Source organism: Bactrocera oleae, chromosome 3 (genome assembly GCF_042242935.1).
Source record: "Bactrocera oleae isolate idBacOlea1 chromosome 3, idBacOlea1, whole genome shotgun sequence".
Lineage (NCBI taxonomy): Eukaryota > Metazoa > Arthropoda > Insecta > Diptera > Tephritidae > Bactrocera > Bactrocera oleae.
The window spans coordinates 45,717,164-45,734,120 of record NC_091537.1 but is presented as its reverse complement, the minus strand read 5'-3'; the positions used below and the strand labels follow the sequence as shown (position 1 = coordinate 45,734,120).

The 16,957-nt window shown below is 33.4% G+C and overlaps 2 long non-coding RNA genes and 1 other non-coding gene across 4 annotated transcripts in view; all 3 read left to right on the top strand.

Moving 5' to 3' along the window:
- The window catches only part of LOC106621913 (uncharacterized), a 63,220-nt gene extending 59,104 nt beyond the window's left edge, over window positions 1–4,116 (top strand). Inside the window, exon 3 of the transcript XR_011395214.1 lies at window positions 4,043–4,116. This is a non-coding gene — a transcript (uncharacterized protein). The remainder of the gene's footprint in view (window positions 1–4,042) is intronic.
- Window positions 4,117–4,192: 76 nt separating this feature from the next.
- Window positions 4,193–16,891, top strand: LOC138856164 (uncharacterized). Of its 2 annotated transcripts, XR_011395220.1 has the most exons (7): window positions 5,817–6,177; window positions 6,246–6,667; window positions 8,200–8,273; window positions 8,352–8,697; window positions 12,453–12,526; window positions 12,603–12,948; window positions 16,845–16,891. It is a non-coding gene; the product is annotated as an uncharacterized lncRNA (long non-coding RNA). The 2 variants fall into 2 exon arrangements; XR_011395219.1 differs by lacking the exons at window positions 5,817–6,177; window positions 6,246–6,667 and adding an exon at window positions 4,193–4,538.
- LOC138856167 (uncharacterized) lies at window positions 8,704–10,865 on the top strand. The gene is made up of 4 exons (XR_011395223.1): window positions 8,704–10,132; window positions 10,200–10,310; window positions 10,375–10,745; window positions 10,814–10,865. It is a non-coding gene; the product is annotated as an uncharacterized lncRNA (long non-coding RNA).
- Window positions 16,892–16,957: the final 66 nt, after the last annotated feature.

Genomic DNA, 16,957 nt, shown 5'->3' with positions numbered 1-16,957 from the left:
TTATGAAGCCTGAAGACTTTAGTTTAAGAATTTTTTGTTAAAAAATTTTTTTGAGCCCCAGTAGCCATGAAATTCTTGGATAAAGCACGAAAAAAATATTTTCAAAATGTTTTTCATTTTTGTTTTCGCTCTACGGGCATGACGGTAACGTAAAAAAACAGCAAAAAAATGCCACTTTCTCCTTATTTGGTTAATCGACTGTGTCTTCGACAATATTGGGGCAAAAGCTTAGGTTAGAAGAAAGTTTTATAGTCGAATGTACCCCCAAGACCCCCTTAAATTTTTAGACCGATCGGTTCAGCGGATTACCCGGACCGATTGATTGAAATTTTGAAAAAATTAAGGGAACAAGATTTTGTTTCTTAAATTTGACCTTATCTTTTTCAAATTCAATAATTTAATTTTTTTTCGACTTTTTACTCAATTTTGAGATTTTTGAAGATTGAGTATCAAAAAAAAAATCCAAAAATTTTTTTTTCAAAAATTCGAAATTTTCGAAATTTTTTTTTGAAAATTTAAAAAAAACTTGAAAAAAAATTTATTTCGTTTTTAAGAAATACAAAGTTTTTGACAAACATTTTGATTGATGATTGATTCACCGCAATCGGCGGCCGAATATGTCCCAGACGTGCTCTATGGAATTCAGGTCAGGACTCATTGCAGGATGCCTCAATAATATAATGTTGTTTCTCTGAAAAAATCGGCGTGTAATATTGGCTGTAAGAGGCTTAGCATTATCTTGCATAAAAATAAATCGTCTCCTGTTTCTTGCTAGATGTAACACGTGAGGTCGCAATATTCGGTCGATATAGAGCCTAGCATTGAGATTGTCTCGAACAATTACTAAAGGAGTTCGAGAATTCCGTGAAATTGCAGCCCAAACCATCACCGAACCTCCACCGTAAGCAACTACGGGACGAATGAAACGTTGTTCATAACGTTGACCTGTACGACGCCAAGTTCGAGGTCGAGAAAAAAACGTTGTTCCAATTTCTCATTTGCCAGTTCACATGGTCGCGAGCATACTGCAGACGAGCTCTACGATGTGCAACGGTCAACATCGGTCCACGAGAAGCAGTTCTAGCACAGAGTTCAGATTCGCGAAGACGATTTCTGACTGTTGATCGAGAAATGTTTCGCGGCTATCGTTGTCGTTGTTGTTGACGGTTTGGGAAGTTTCGAGCGATGACGTTGGCTGGAGCAAAAGGGTCTTGGATAGCCTGTCGAATGATTGCTCGGTCATCTCGACGAGTCGTTGCTCGATGGCGACCTTGCCCAGCACGTCGTTCATATCCGTTTGTTTCCAGAAATCGGTTGTAAGCACGAGACACAACCGAAGCACTTACACCGAGTTGTTCACCTACCTGCCGATATCTGTACCCCTCCAGAACAAGAGTCACAAGCCGAGCGACTTCTGGGGCAGATAAATGTCGCCTGGGATGCATTATGGCACGGATCAAATTTTAAAATCTGCTATCAGTAATTTCTTCTTTAAAAATATCGAAAAAGGGTTAGTTTTGAAAAAAACTGTTTTGTAACGCGTAATGGCACGTAAAAAAAATCGCTGAGAAAATAATCGTTCTTGCAGTGCCAAAATATCGAAAAAGAGTTAGTTTTGAAAAAAACTGTTTTGTAACGCGTAATGGCACGTAAAAAAAATCGCTGAGAAAATAATCGTTCTTTCTCAAAAGAAGCGTAAATCCGACCGTGCAACCTCCACGTGGTATGCTTTGGATAACGCTAATGCTGGCGATCAATCAATCATCAATCAAAACGTTTGTCAAAAACTTTGTATTTCTTAAAAAAGTTTTGGATTTTTTTTCAAGTTTTTTTAAATTTTCAAAAAAAAAATTTCGAAGTACAATATGTAGCCGAGGAGTTCCGTCCATCGGTCGAGGCGTTCTAATGGTTGATTGGTAATATTGAAGCGCGGTTTCAGCAGGCATTAACCAACCCTGGCGAAATAGTAGCAGCTCCGGTCGCGCAAAGTTTGCATGAACCTGCTAGATAGGTATGCATGGCTGCCCAAATCTTAAATTAACTAATTCATTTACATTGTGTATTTTGTATGGTTTTAAGATAACACACAACACTTTTCATTTACTGGTGTGTCGCCAAATAACGTAGCATTGAAACTAAAACACCCTCTCTAACAGTATTCTTTACTGACTCATCTCTGGGGATCAAGAAATCGTAAATGTCTATTATCAGGTGCTCCATTTTATTAATGACAACGCTGACAAATAGGTGCTACGCATACGTATCATGAATAATGAGGAAACTAATTTCAATGACGAAGATGAAGTCAACTGCACGAGATACAACCGAAGCACTTACACCGAGTTGTTCACCTACCTGCCGATATCTGTATCCCTCCAGAACAAGAGTCACAAGCCGAGCGACTTCTGGGACAGATAAATGTCGCCTGGGAGGCATTATGGCACGGATCAAATTTTAAAATCTGCTTTCAGTAACTTCTTCTTTAAAAATATCGAAAAAGGGTTAGTTTTGAAAAAAAACTGTTTTGTAAAGCGTAATGGCACGTAAAAAAAATCGCTGAGAAAATAATCGTTCTTGCAGTGCCAAAATATCGAAAAAGAGTTAGTTTTGAAAAAAACTGTTTTGTAACGCGTAATGGCTCGTAAAAAAAATCGCTGAGAAAATAATCGTTCTTTCTCAAAAGAAGCGTAAATCCGACCGTGCAACCTCCACGTGGTATGCTTTGGATAACGCTAATGCTGGCGGTCAATCAATCATCAATAAAAACGTTTGTCAAAAACTTTGTATATCTTAAAAACGAAATAAATTTTTTTTCAAGTTTTTTTTAAATTTTCAAAAAAAAAATTTCGAAAATTTCGAATTTTTGAAAAAAAAATTTTTGATATTTTTTTATACTCAATCTTCAAAAATCTCAAAATTGAGTAAAAAGTCGAAAAAAAATTAAAAAATTGAATTTGAAAAAGATTAGGTCAAATTTAAGAAACAAAATCTTGTTCCCTTAATTTTTTCAAAATTTCAATCAATCGGTCCGGGTAAACCGCTGAACCGATCGGTCTAAAAATCTAAGGGGGTCTTGGGGGTACATTAGACTATAAAACTTTCTTCTAACCTAAGCTTTTGCCCCAATATTGTCGAAGACATAGTCGATTAATCAAATAAGGAGAAAATGGCATTTTTTTTGCTGTTTTTTTACGTTACCGTTTCAGGTGGAAACAAATTTTTTTTTCAATCAACCATAACAGATTTTTGTAGGAAATTTTGTAAAGAAAACGAAACCGCCCGTCTACTTGCCAGGCGACCAGTAGTTTCAGAGATATCGGCAGTTGAGTGAAAAAGGATCCTTTTGCATTCAAAATTCGATATCTCGAAGACAAATGGTCGTATCTGACTTCTGCAAAAATCAAATTGAAGCTGAATTAACCAGCTATGCGACCTATACATTGGTTTAGCTCGAAAAATTTGTTTCATGCCCGTAGAGCGAAAACAAAAATGAAAAACATTTTGAAAATATTTTTTTCGTGCTTTATCCAAGAATTTCATGGCTACTGGGGCTCAAAAAAATTTTTAACCAAAAAATTCTTAAACTAGAGTCTTCAGGCTTCAAAATCAAGGTTTTTTTTATTTCCTGTACGACCATTTTTCACTGAAATGCAGCCTGTTGAAAATTGGCAAAAAATTTGCAAAATTTTTTTGTTACTTCAATTTATGCGAGAAGTATATAATACTTCTTATAAAATTCAGTATCATTATAAGAGCTAAAACCTAATAGAAAATTAGATTATATATTCCGGGTGACATTTACAGCTGCATTTGAATTATTCCTTTGATAAAAAGAAAAAGGCGATTATTGAAGCCAACTAATTATTTAACCACATATTATATTATTACTAATAAAATTCAAGTTGCCAATAATTTCAACAAATTGACATGTTTTATGAAGTTTAGTTTAGATTCGAAGTTTTTATTAAGTCAAGTAGATTTCCTAATAATTTTCGATACGGTTATAGAACGAGCCAAATATATATTTAATGTATATTTTTAGGGTGAATTTCCATACCCTAGCACTTCTTCATGGACTAATTCTGAGTTGGGTATACCAGCGGCGAAAGAATAAAGGTAACTTTTATAATATATGTATATATATATATATATATGAAGCAAAAAATAAGTTTTTAATTCCTTTGTATTTCAGGAGAGAGTATTCATACTTCAGAAGTGTTGTTAAGCTGAATATTACAGTTAGATGGAATGTAAAATTAAAAATGTATAAAATTTCAAAAATAACGAACCAATTCTTTTATTTTCTTAGTCACCTTATACGTAGCCAAGACTTGAATGGTTACGGCTAAATAATGTCCGGTTGACATCTTTTATATTACACTAAAAGTTTGTTTTCTTAACAATTACGGTGTACTGTTTGTCGGAATAATTATACAAATAGTAGGGTAGCTAAAATTTCTAAATGCGTTTTTGCTCTAGCGCTTTGAAGACCTATTGGATCGCGAAAATTACAGAATGAAAAGGAAAAAGGTTTATAAGTAAGTATAATGTATACCTTTATAGTGGTAGAAGCGTCTATGAATTTTCAAAAATGTAAATAAAGTAGTTACAAGAAATGCTGTATCGTGACAGTGTTCGATAACGTTTACGCTCCACGAACTCCTTTCGACAGAGGCTGTGTTCCAACGGTAGGAAAGTAAGAAAAATAAAACTTCTGAAGGGTGAAAGTTAAATTTTAACAATTTCCGTAGCAAATCAGAACGTCAAATTTTTACCATGCTCAAAAGCTGGGTAAATTTTTCAACTTATAAATTATAATTCAGATATGCATTCATGAATAAACGAATTTAAATGAACCACCGCAAAGAAGTATTTTAAGTAAACATTAAGCGACGAATGAAATTATACCTAGCATGTAAATCAGTAGATATAATAATATTATAATAAAACCAAATAATAAAAGGCCAATTTCGAGTTAACCGAACATTTTATACTCTCGCAATTTGGATAGGCGGGGAAATTTTCAGGTTTGCGAAACTTTATAAAAAAAAAAAATGTTGCGAAAGAATTCATTATTTGACGTAAGTCTGAAAGTTTTACAATCATGTTTGGTATCTTATTAACTTCTAAGATTATAGGCCGTAGACTAACTTAGTTTCAACATTCTATTTTTCTTGTCGGAAATATTTATATTAAAATTAAACTAATTAACTGAAATGAGATATATGTGATATAAACTCAACCGAAGAGGCTAAATTAAATATATTGGGTATATGAGAAAACACCAACATGAGATTTTTTAAAAAATATATTCGGTAAAAATTTTGCAATATACACTTGGGTCCAAATGTTCGGTATCTGGGTGCTTTCTAAATATTATGCTTCTCGCATATTTAACAAATCCATAATCTGTTATGCATCATTAGCAAATAAAAAACGCAACAAAAGTTTTGACTGCGTTCTTATATAGAGGAGGAATTGTGAGGGAAATTTGTAGTAATAATTAATTTTGTATTCGTTATAACTAATTATTTGTTTTTTTTTTAGCGTAAAACTTAGCGTAGTTCAATACTTCTAAACCATTTTTTCACTTTTATGACTCTTATTTCTTTTACCAAAAACCGATTTCTTTGACTTCTTTTGTTCGTATTTATCAAAAGATTGTGACCTTCCTTTTCCAACGGACGGAATGTCTGCATTTATATAAATTTTCATACTTTTAAGTCGCGATCGTGAAGCGTTGCGTGATATTTTTCTCAATGGTGATTTCAAGACAGGTTGTCTTATATTCTGCTTTAAGGTTGGAAAGACCAATTACTTACATTAGCTTGCTACCTCTAGGATGTATTGCCTTGCAATTTGCAGCGCATGATTTGGAATGTGCGATAGATTTTCCACTTCAATAAGCGCATGCCCACAAATCTGTCGCCGCCCCGCGTAATTAGCGACATAGGCGATCTCTTGCAGAGCTGTGTCATCTTGTCCAGCTGTGTCATCTTGTCCAATGAGAACGTCACACTGTTGTTTCAGTGTTTAGTTGGCTCGATGCTTTGCACGAAGTACAATATGTAGCCGAGGAGTTCCGTCCGCGTTCCGCGGTTTCAGCAGGCATTAACCAACCCTGGCGAAATAGTAGCAGCTCCGGTCGCGCAAAGTTTGCATGAACCTGCTAGATAGGTATGCATGGCTGCCCAAATCTTAAATTAACTAATTCATTTACATTGTGTATTTTGTATGGTTTTAAGATAACACACAACACTTTTCATTTACTGGTGTGTCGCCAAATAACGTAGCATTGAAACTAAAACACCCTCTCTAACAGTATTCTTTACTGACTCATCTCTGGGGATCAAGAAATCGTAAATGTCTATTATCAGGTGCTCCATTTTATTAATGACAACGCTGACAAATAGGTGCTACGCATACGTATCATGAATAATGAGGAAACTAATTTCAATGACGAAGATGAAGTCAACTGCACGAGATACAACCGAAGCACTTACACCGAGTTGTTCACCTACCTGCCGATATCTGTATCCCTCCAGAACAAGAGTCATAAGCCGAGCGACTTCTGGGACAGATAAATGTCGCCTGGGAGGCATTATGGCACGGATCAAATTTTAAAATCTGCTATCAGTAATTTCTTCTTTAAAAATATCGAAAAAGGGTTAGTTTTGAAAAAAAAACTGTTTTGTAACGCGTAATGGCACGTAAAAAAAATCGCTGAGAAAATAATCGTTCTTGCAGTGCCAAAATATCGAAAAAGAGTTAGTTTTGAAAAAAACTGTTTTGTAACGCGTAATGGCACGTAAAAAAAATCGCTGAGAAAATTCTCAAAAGAAGCGTAAATCCGACCGTGCAACCTCCACGTGGTATGCTTTGGATAACGCTAATGCTGGCGATCAATCAATCATCAATAAAAACGTTTGTCAAAAACTTTGTATATCTTAAAAACGAAATAAATTTTTTTTCAATTTTTTTTTAAATTTTCAAAAAAAAAATTTCGAAAATTTCGAATTTTTGAAAAAAAAATTTTTGATTTTTTTTTTATACTCAATCTTCAAAAATCTCAAAATTGAGTAAAAAGTCGAAAAAAATTAAAAAATTGAATTTGAAAAAGATTAGGTCAAATTTAAGAAACAAAATCTTGTTCCCTTAATTTTTTCAAAATTTCAATCAATCGGTCCGGGTAAACCGCTGAACCGATCGGTCTAAAAATTTAAAGGGGTCTTGGGGGTACATTAGACTATAAAACTTTCTTCTAACCTAAGCTTTTGCCCCAATATTGTCGAAGACACAGTCGATTAATCAAATAAGGAGAAAATGGCATTTTTTTTGCTGTTTTTTTACGTTACCGTTTCAGGTGGAAACAAATTTTTTTTTCAATCAACCATAACAGATTTTTGTAGGAAATTTTTTAAAGAAAACGAAACCGCCCGTCTACTTGCCAGGCGACCAGTAGTTTCAGAGATATCGGCAGTTGAGTGAAAAAGGATCCTTTTGCATTCAAAATTCGATATCTCGAAGACAAATGGTCGTATCTGACTTCTGCAAAAATCAAATTGAAGCTGAATTAACCAGCTATGCGACCTATACATTGGTTTAGCTCGAAAAATTTGTTTCATGCCCGTAGAGCGAAAACAAAAATGAAAAACATTTTGAAAATATTTTTTTCGTGCTTTATCCAAGAATTTCATAGCTACTGGGGCTCAAAAAAATTTTTAACCAAAAAATTCTTAAACTAGAGTCTTCAGGCTTCAAAATCAAGGTTTTTTTTATTTCCTGTACGACCATTTTTCACTGAAATGCAGCCTGTTGAAAATTGGCAAAAAATTTGCAAAATTTTTTTGTTACTTCAATTTATGCGAGAAGTATATAATACTTCTTATAAAATTCAGTATCATTATAAGAGCTAAAACCTAATAGAAAATTAGATTATATATTCCGGGTGACATTTACAGCTGCATTTGAATTATTCCTTTGATAAAAAGAAAAAGGCGATTATTGAAGCCAACTAATTATTTAACCACATATTATATTATTACTAATAAAATTCAAGTTGCCAATAATTTCAACAAATTGACATGTTTTATGAAGTTTAGTTTAGATTCGAAGTTTTTATTAAGTCAAGTAGATTTCCTAATAATTTTCGATACGGTTATAGAACGAGCCAAATATATATTTAATGTATATTTTTAGGGTGAATTTCCATACCCTAGCACTTCTTCATGGACTAATTCTGAGTTGGGTATACCAGCGGCGAAAGAATAAAGGTAACTTTTATAATATATGTATATATATATATATATATATGAAGCAAAAAATAAGTTTTTAATTCCTTTGTATTTCAGGAGAGAGTATTCATACTTCAGAAGTGTTGTTAAGCTGAATATTACAGTTAGATGGAATGTAAAATTAAAAATGTATAAAATTTCAAAAATAACGAACCAATTCTTTTATTTTCTTAGTCACCTTATACGTAGCCAAGACTTGAATGGTTACGGCTAAATAATGCCCGGTTGACATCTTTTATATTACACTAAAAGTTTGTTTTCTTAACAATTACGGTGTACTGTTTGTCGGAATAATTATACAAATAGTAGGGTAGCTAAAATTTCTAAATGCGTTTTTGCTCTAGCGCTTTGAAGACCTATTGGATCGCGAAAATTACAGAATGAAAAGGAAAAAGGTTTATAAGTAAGTATAATGTATACCTTTATAGTGGTAGAAGCGTCTATGAATTTTCAAAAATGTAAATAAAGTAGTTACAAGAAATGCTGTATCGTGACAGTGTTCGATAACGTTTACGCTCCACGAACTCCTTTCGACAGAGGCTGTGTTCCAACGGTAGGAAAGTAAGAAAAATAAAACTTCTGAAGGGTGAAAGTTAAATTTTAACAATTTCCGTAGCAAATCAGAACGTCAAATTTTTACCATGCTCAAAAGCTGGGTAAATTTTTCAACTTATAAATTATAATTCAGATATGCATTCATGAATAAACGAATTTAAATGAACCACCGCAAAGAAGTATTTTAAGTAAACATTAAGCGACGAATGAAATTATACCTAGCATGTAAATCAGTAGATATAATAATATTATAATAAAACCAAATAATAAAAGGCCAATTTCGAGTTAACCGAACATTTTATACTCTCGCAATTTGGATATGCGGGGAAATTTTCAGGTTTGCGAAACTTTATAAAAAAAAAAAAATGTTGCGAAAGAATTCATTATTTGACGTAACTCTGAAGTTTTACAATCATGTTTGGTATCTTATTAACTTCTAAGATTATAGGCCGTAGACTAACTTAGTTTCAACATTCTATTTTTCTTGTCCGAAATATTTATATTAAAATTAAACTAATTAACTGAAATGAGATATATGTGATATAAACTCAACCGAAGAGGCTAAATTAAATATATTGGGTATATGAGAAAACATCAACATGAGATTTTTTAAAAAATATATTCGGTAAAAATTTAGCAATATACACTTGGGTCCAAATGTTCGGTATCTGGGTGCTTTCTAAATATTATGCTTCTCGCATATTTAACAAATCCATAATCTGTTATGCATCATTAGCAAATAAAAAACGCAACAAAAGTTTTGACTGCGTTCTTATATAGAGGAGGAATTGTGAGGGAAATTTGTAGTAATAATTAATTTTGTATTCGTTATAACTAATTATTTGTTGTTTTTTTTAGCGTAAAACTTAGCGTAGTTCAATACTTCTAAACCATTTTTTCACTTTTATGACTCTTATTTCTTTTACCAAAAACCGATTTCTTTGACTTCTTTTGTTCGTATTTATCAAAAGATTGTGACCTTCCTTTTCCAACGGACGGAATGTCTGCATTTATATACGTTAAAATTTTCATATTTTTAAGTGCAATATTGCAACACACTATCAGCTAAGCATCAGCAATAGACTATCAGCCCTACAAGGCAGAGGTAACCAATGCACTCCTACACTTGTAAAACTCTTACACCACTAAATACTGAAAACTAACGTTGTAAGAGTAGCAACATTCATCATGCATAATTTTTGTATGCGTAGAAATAAGACGCACATACAGATATACCATTTTCCATCAACAATAGCCGGCATTATTTGGAAAAATTGTTTGAGGTAAGCACTTTTTATGTTCTTGAATTGTATGTTGTTTCTAAAGAAGTAATTAAATATAATTGCATAGGACGGAGGAAAACTCTCAATGCGCTGCCCGAGCTGGAAATCGAGTGGGATCTATTTTGTCGCGATCGTGAAGCGTTGCGTGATATTTTTCTCAATGGTGATTTCAAGACAGGTTGTCTTATATTCTGCTTTAAGGTTGGAAAGACCAATTACTTACATTAGCTTACTACCTCTAGGCTGTATTGCCTTGCAATTTGCAGCGCATGATTTGGAATGTGCGATAGATTTTCCACTTCAATAAGCGCATGCCCACAAATCTGTCGCCGCCGCGCGTAATTAGCGACATAGGCGATCTCTTGCAGAGCTGTGTCATCTTGTCCAGCTGTGTCATCTTGTCCAATGAGAACGTCACACTGTTGTTTCAGTGTTTAGTTGGCTCGATGCTTTGCACGAAGTACAATATGTAGCCGAGGAGTTCCGTCCATCGGTCGAGGCGTTCTAATGGTTGATTGGTAATATTGAAACGCGGTTTCAGCAGGCATTAACCAACCCTGGCGAAATAGTAGCAGCTCCGGTCGCGCAAAGTTTGCATGAACCTGCTAGATAGGTATGCATGGCTGCCCAAATCTTAAATTAACTAATTCATTTACATTGTGTATTTTGTATGGTTTTAAGATAACACACAACACTTTTCATTTACTGGTGTGTCGCCAAATAACGTAGCATTTGAAACTAAAACACCCTCTTTTTTTTTTTTTTTTTTTTTTTTTTTTTTTTTTTTAAATAACAGCCCTTGGCCGGATAAAATCCGGGTCAATTCCGGTATCGCAGAACCGGCTGTTGTGGGAATTGAAACACCCTCTCTAACAGTATTCTTTACTGACTCATCTCTGGGGATCAAGAAATCGTAAATGTCTATTATCAGGTGCTCCATTTTATTAATGACAACGCTGACAAATAGGTACTACGCATACGTGTCATGAATAATGAGGAAACTAATTTCAATGACGAAGATGAAGTCAACTGCACGAGATACAACCGAAGCACTTACACCGAGTTGTTCACCTACCTGCCGATATCTGTATCCCTCCAGAACAAGAGTCACAAGCCGAGCGACTTCTGGGACAGATAAATGTCGCCTGGGAGGCATTATGGCACGGATCAAATTTTAAAATCTGCTATCAGTAATTTCTTCTTTAAAAATATCGAAAAAGGGTTAGTTTTGAAAAAAAACTGTTTTGTAACGCGTAATGGCACGTAAAAAAAATCGCTGAGAAAATAATCGTTCTTTCTCAAAAGAAGCGTAAATCCGACCGTGCAACCTCCACGTGGTATGCTTTGGTCTTGGGGGTACATTAGACTATAAAACTTTCTTCTAACCTAAGCTTTTGCCCCAATATTGTCGAAGACACAGTCGATTAATCAAATAAGGAGAAAATGGCATTTTTTTTTGCTGTTTTTTTACGTTACCGTTTCAGGTGGAAACAAATTTTTTTTTCAATCAACCATAACAGATTTTTGTAGGAAATTTTGTAAAGAAAACGAAACCGCCCGTCTACTTGCCAGGCGACCAGTAGTTTCAGAGATATCGGCAGTTGAGTGAAAAAGGATCCTTTTGCATTCAAAATTCGATATCTCGAAGACAAATGGTCGTATCTGACTTCTGCAAAAATCAAATTGAAGCTGAATTAACCAGCTATGCGACCTATACATTGGTTTAGCTCGAAAAATTTGTTTCATGCCCGTAGAGCGAAAACAAAAATGAAAAACATTTTGAAAATATTTTTTTCGTGCTTTATCCAAGAATTTCATGGCTACTGGGGCTCAAAAAAATTTTTAACCAAAAAATTCTTAAACTAGAGTCTTCAGGCTTCAAAATCAAGGTTTTTTTTATTTCCTGTACGACCATTTTTCACTGAAATGCAGCCTGTTGAAAATTGGCAAAAAATTTGCAAAATTTTTTTGTTACTTCAATTTATGCGAGAAGTATATAATACTTCTTATAAAATTCAGTATCATTATAAGAGCTAAAACCTAATAGAAAATTAGATTATATATTCCGGGTGACATTTACAGCTGCATTTGAATTATTCCTTTGATAAAAAGAAAAAGGCGATTATTGAAGCCAACTAATTATTTAACCACATATTATATTATTACTAATAAAATTCAAGTTGCCAATAATTTCAACAAATTGACATGTTTTATGAAGTTTAGTTTAGATTCGAAGTTTTTATTAAGTCAAGTAGATTTCCTAATAATTTTCGATACGGTTATAGAACGAGCCAAATATATATTTAATGTATATTTTTAGGGTGAATTTCCATACCCTAGCACTTCTTCATGGACTAATTCTGAGTTGGGTATACCAGCGGCGAAAGAATAAAGGTAACTTTTATAATATATGTATATATATATATATATATGAAGCAAAAAATAAGTTTTTAATTCCTTTGTATTTCAGGAGAGAGTATTCATACTTCAGAAGTGTTGTTAAGCTGAATATTACAGTTAGATGGAATGTAAAATTAAAAATGTATAAAATTTCAAAAATAACGAACCAATTCTTTTATTTTCTTAGTCACCTTATACGTAGCCAAGACTTGAATGGTTACGGCTAAATAATGTCCGGTTGACATCTTTTATATTACACTAAAAGTTTGTTTTCTTAACAATTACGGTGTACTGTTTGTCGGAATAATTATACAAATAGTAGGGTAGCTAAAATTTCTAAATGCGTTTTTGCTCTAGCGCTTTGAAGACCTATTGGATCGCGAAAATTACAGAATGAAAAGGAAAAAGGTTTATAAGTAAGTATAATGTATACCTTTATAGTGGTAGAAGCGTCTATTAATTTTCAAAAATGTAAATAAAGTAGTTACAAGAAATGCTGTATCGTGACAGTGTTCGATAACGTTTACGCTCCACGAACTCCTTTCGACAGAGGCTGTGTTCCAACGGTAGGAAAGTAAGAAAAATAAAACTTCTGAAGGGTGAAAGTTAAATTTTAACAATTTCCGTAGCAAATCAGAACGTCAAATTTTTACCATGCTCAAAAGCTGGGTAAATTTTTCAACTTATAAATTATAATTCAGATATGCATTCATGAATAAACGAATTTAAATGAACCACCGCAAAGAAGTATTTTAAGTAAACATTAAGCGACGAATGAAATTATACCTAGCATGTAAATCAGTAGATATAATAATATTATAATAAAACCAAATAATAAAAGGCCAATTTCGAGTTAACCGAACATTTTATACTCTCGCAATTTGGATATGCGGGGAAATTTTCAGGTTTGCGAAACTTTATAAAAAAAAAAAAAATGTTGCGAAAGAATTCATTATTTGACGTAACTCTGAAGTTTTACAATCATGTTTGGTATCTTATTAACTTCTAAGATTATAGGCCGTAGACTAACTTAGTTTCAACATTCTATTTTTCTTGTCCGAAATATTTATATTAAAATTAAACTAATTAACTGAAATGAGATATATGTGATATAAACTCAACCGAAGAGGCTAAATTAAATATATTGGGTATATGAGAAAACATCAACATGAGATTTTTTAAAAAATATATTCGGTAAAAATTTAGCAATATACACTTGGGTCCAAATGTTCGGTATCTGGGTGCTTTCTAAATATTATGCTTCTCGCATATTTAACAAATCCATAATCTGTTATGCATCATTAGAAAATAAAAAACGCAACAAAAGTTTTGACTGCGTTCTTATATAGAGGAGGAATTGTGAAGGAAATTTGTAGTAATAATTAATTTTGTATTCGTTATAACTAATTATTTGTTGTTTTTTTTTAGCGTAAAACTTAGCGTAGTTCAATACTTCTAAACCATTTTTTCACTTTTATGACTCTTATTTCTTTTACCAAAAACCGATTTCTTTGACTTCTTTTGTTCGTATTTATCAAAAGATTGTGACCTTCCTTTTCCAACGGACGGAATGTCTGCATTTATATACGTTAAAATTTTCATATTTTTAAGTGCAATATTGCAACACACTATCAGCTAAGCATCAGCAATAGACTATCAGCCCTACAAGGCAGAGGTAACCAATGCACTCCTACACTTGTAAAACTCTTACACCACTAAATACTGAAAACTAACGTTGTAAGAGTAGCAACATTCATCATGCATAATTTTTGTATGCGTAGAAATAAGACGCACATACAGATATACCATTTTCCATCAACAATAGCCGGCATTATTTGGAAAAATTGTTTGAGGTAAGCACATTTTATGTTCTTGAATTGTATGTTGTTTCTAAAGAAGTAATTAAATATAATTGCCCGAGCTGGAAATCGAGTGGGATCTATTTTGTCGCGATCGTGAAGCGTTGCGTGATATTTTTCTCAATGGTGATTTCAAGACAGGTTGTCTTATATTCTGCTTTAAGGTTGGAAAGACCAATTACTTACATTAGCTTGCTACCTCTAGGCTGTATTGCCTTGCAATTTGCAGCGCATGATTTGGAATGTGCGATAGATTTTCCACTTCAATAAGCGCATGCCCACAAATCTGTCGCCGCCCCGCGTAATTAGCGACATAGGCGATCTCTTGCAGAGCTGTGTCATCTTGTCCAGCTGTGTCATCTTGTCCAATGAGAACGTCACACTGTTGTTTCAGTGTTTAGTTGGCTCGATGCTTTGCACGAAGTACAATATGTAGCCGAGGAGTTCCGTCCATCGGTCGAGGCGTTCTAATGGTTGATTGGTAATATTGAAACGCGGTTTCAGCAGGCATTAACCAACCCTGGCGAAATAGTAGCAGCTCCGGTCGCGCAAAGTTTGCATGAACCTGCTAGATAGGTATGCATGGCTGCCCAAATCTTAAATTAACTAATTCATTTACATTGTGTATTTTGTATGGTTTTAAGATAACACACAACACTTTTCATTTACTGGTGTGTCGCCAAATAACGTAGCATTGAAACTAAAACACCCTCTCTAACAGTATTCTTTACTGACTCATCTCTGGGGATCAAGAAATCGTAAATGTCTATTATCAGGTGCTCCATTTTATTAATGACAACGCTGACAAATAGGTGCTACGCATACGTATCATGAATAATGAGGAAACTAATTTCAATGACGAAGATGAAGTCAACTGCACGAGATACAACCGAAGCACTTACACCGAGTTGTTCACCTACCTGCCGATATCTGTATCCCTCCAGAACAAGAGTCACAAGCCGAGCGACTTCTGGGACAGATAAATGTCGCCTGGGAGGCATTATGGCACGGATCAAATTTTAAAATCTGCTATCAGTAATTTCTTCTTTAAAAATATCGAAAAAGGGTTAGTTTTGAAAAAAAACTGTTTTGTAACGCGTAATGGCACGTAAAAAAAATCGCTGAGAAAATAATCGTTCTTTCTCAAAAGAAGCGTAAATCCGACCGTGCAACCTCCACGTGGTATGCTTTGGATAACGCTAATGCTGGCGGTCAATCAATCATCAATAAAAACGTTTGTCAAAAACTTTGTATTTCTTAAAAACGAAATAAATTTTTTTTCAAGTTTTTTTTAAATTTTCAAAAAAAAAATTTCGAAAATTTCGAATTTTTGAAAAAAAAAATTTTGATTTTTTTTTTATACTCAATCTTCAAAAATCTCAAAATTGAGTAAAAAGTCGAAAAAAAATTAAAAAATTTAATTTGAAAAAGATTAGGTCAAATTTAAGAAACAAAATCTTGTTCCCTTAATTTTTTCAAAATTTCAATCAATCGGTCCGGGTAAACCGCTGAACCGATCGGTCTAAAAATTTAAGGGGGTCTTGGGGGTACATTAGACTATAAAACTTTCTTCTAACCTAAGCTTTTGCCCCAATATTGTCGAAGACACAGTCGATTAATCAAATAAGGAGAAAATGGCATTTTTTTTTGCTGTTTTTTTACGTTACCGTTTCAGGTGGAAACAAATTTTTTTTTCAATCAACCATAACAGATTTTTGTAGGAAATTTTGTAAAGAAAACGAAACCGCCCGTCTACTTGCCAGGCGACCAGTAGTTTCAGAGATATCGGCAGTTAAGTGAAAAAGGATCCTTTTGCATTCAAAATTCGATATCTCGAAGACAAATGGTCGTATCTGACTTCTGCAAAAATCAAATTGAAGCTAGTTAACCAGCTATGCGACCTATACATTGGTTTAGCTCGAAAAATTTGTTTCATGCCCGTAGAGCGAAAACAAAAATGAAAAACATTTTGAAAATATTTTTTTCGTGCTTTATCCAAGAATTTCAGGCTTCAAAATCAAGGTTATTTTTATTTCCTGTACGACCATTTTTCACTGAAATGCAGCCTGTTGAAAATTGGCAAAAAATTTGCAAAATTTTTTTGTTACTTCAATTTATGCGAGAAGTATATAATACTTCTTATAAAATTCAGTATCATTATAAGAGCTAAAACCTAATAGAAAATTAGATTATATATTCCGGGTGACATTTACAGCTGCATTTGAATTATTCCTTTGATAAAAAGAAAAAGGCGATTATTGAAGCCAACTAATTATTTAACCACATATTATATTATTACTAATAAAATTCAAGTTGCCAATAATTTCAACAAATTGACATGTTTTATGAAGTTTAGTTTAGATTCGAAGTTTTTATTAAGTCAAGTAGATTTCCTAATAATTTTCGATACGGTTATAGAACGAGCCAAATATATATTTAATGTATATTTTTAGGGTGAATTTCCATACCCTAGCACTTCTTCATGGACTAATTCTGAGTTAGGTATACCAGCGGCGAAAGAATAAAGGTAACTTTTATAGTATATGTATATATATATATATATATG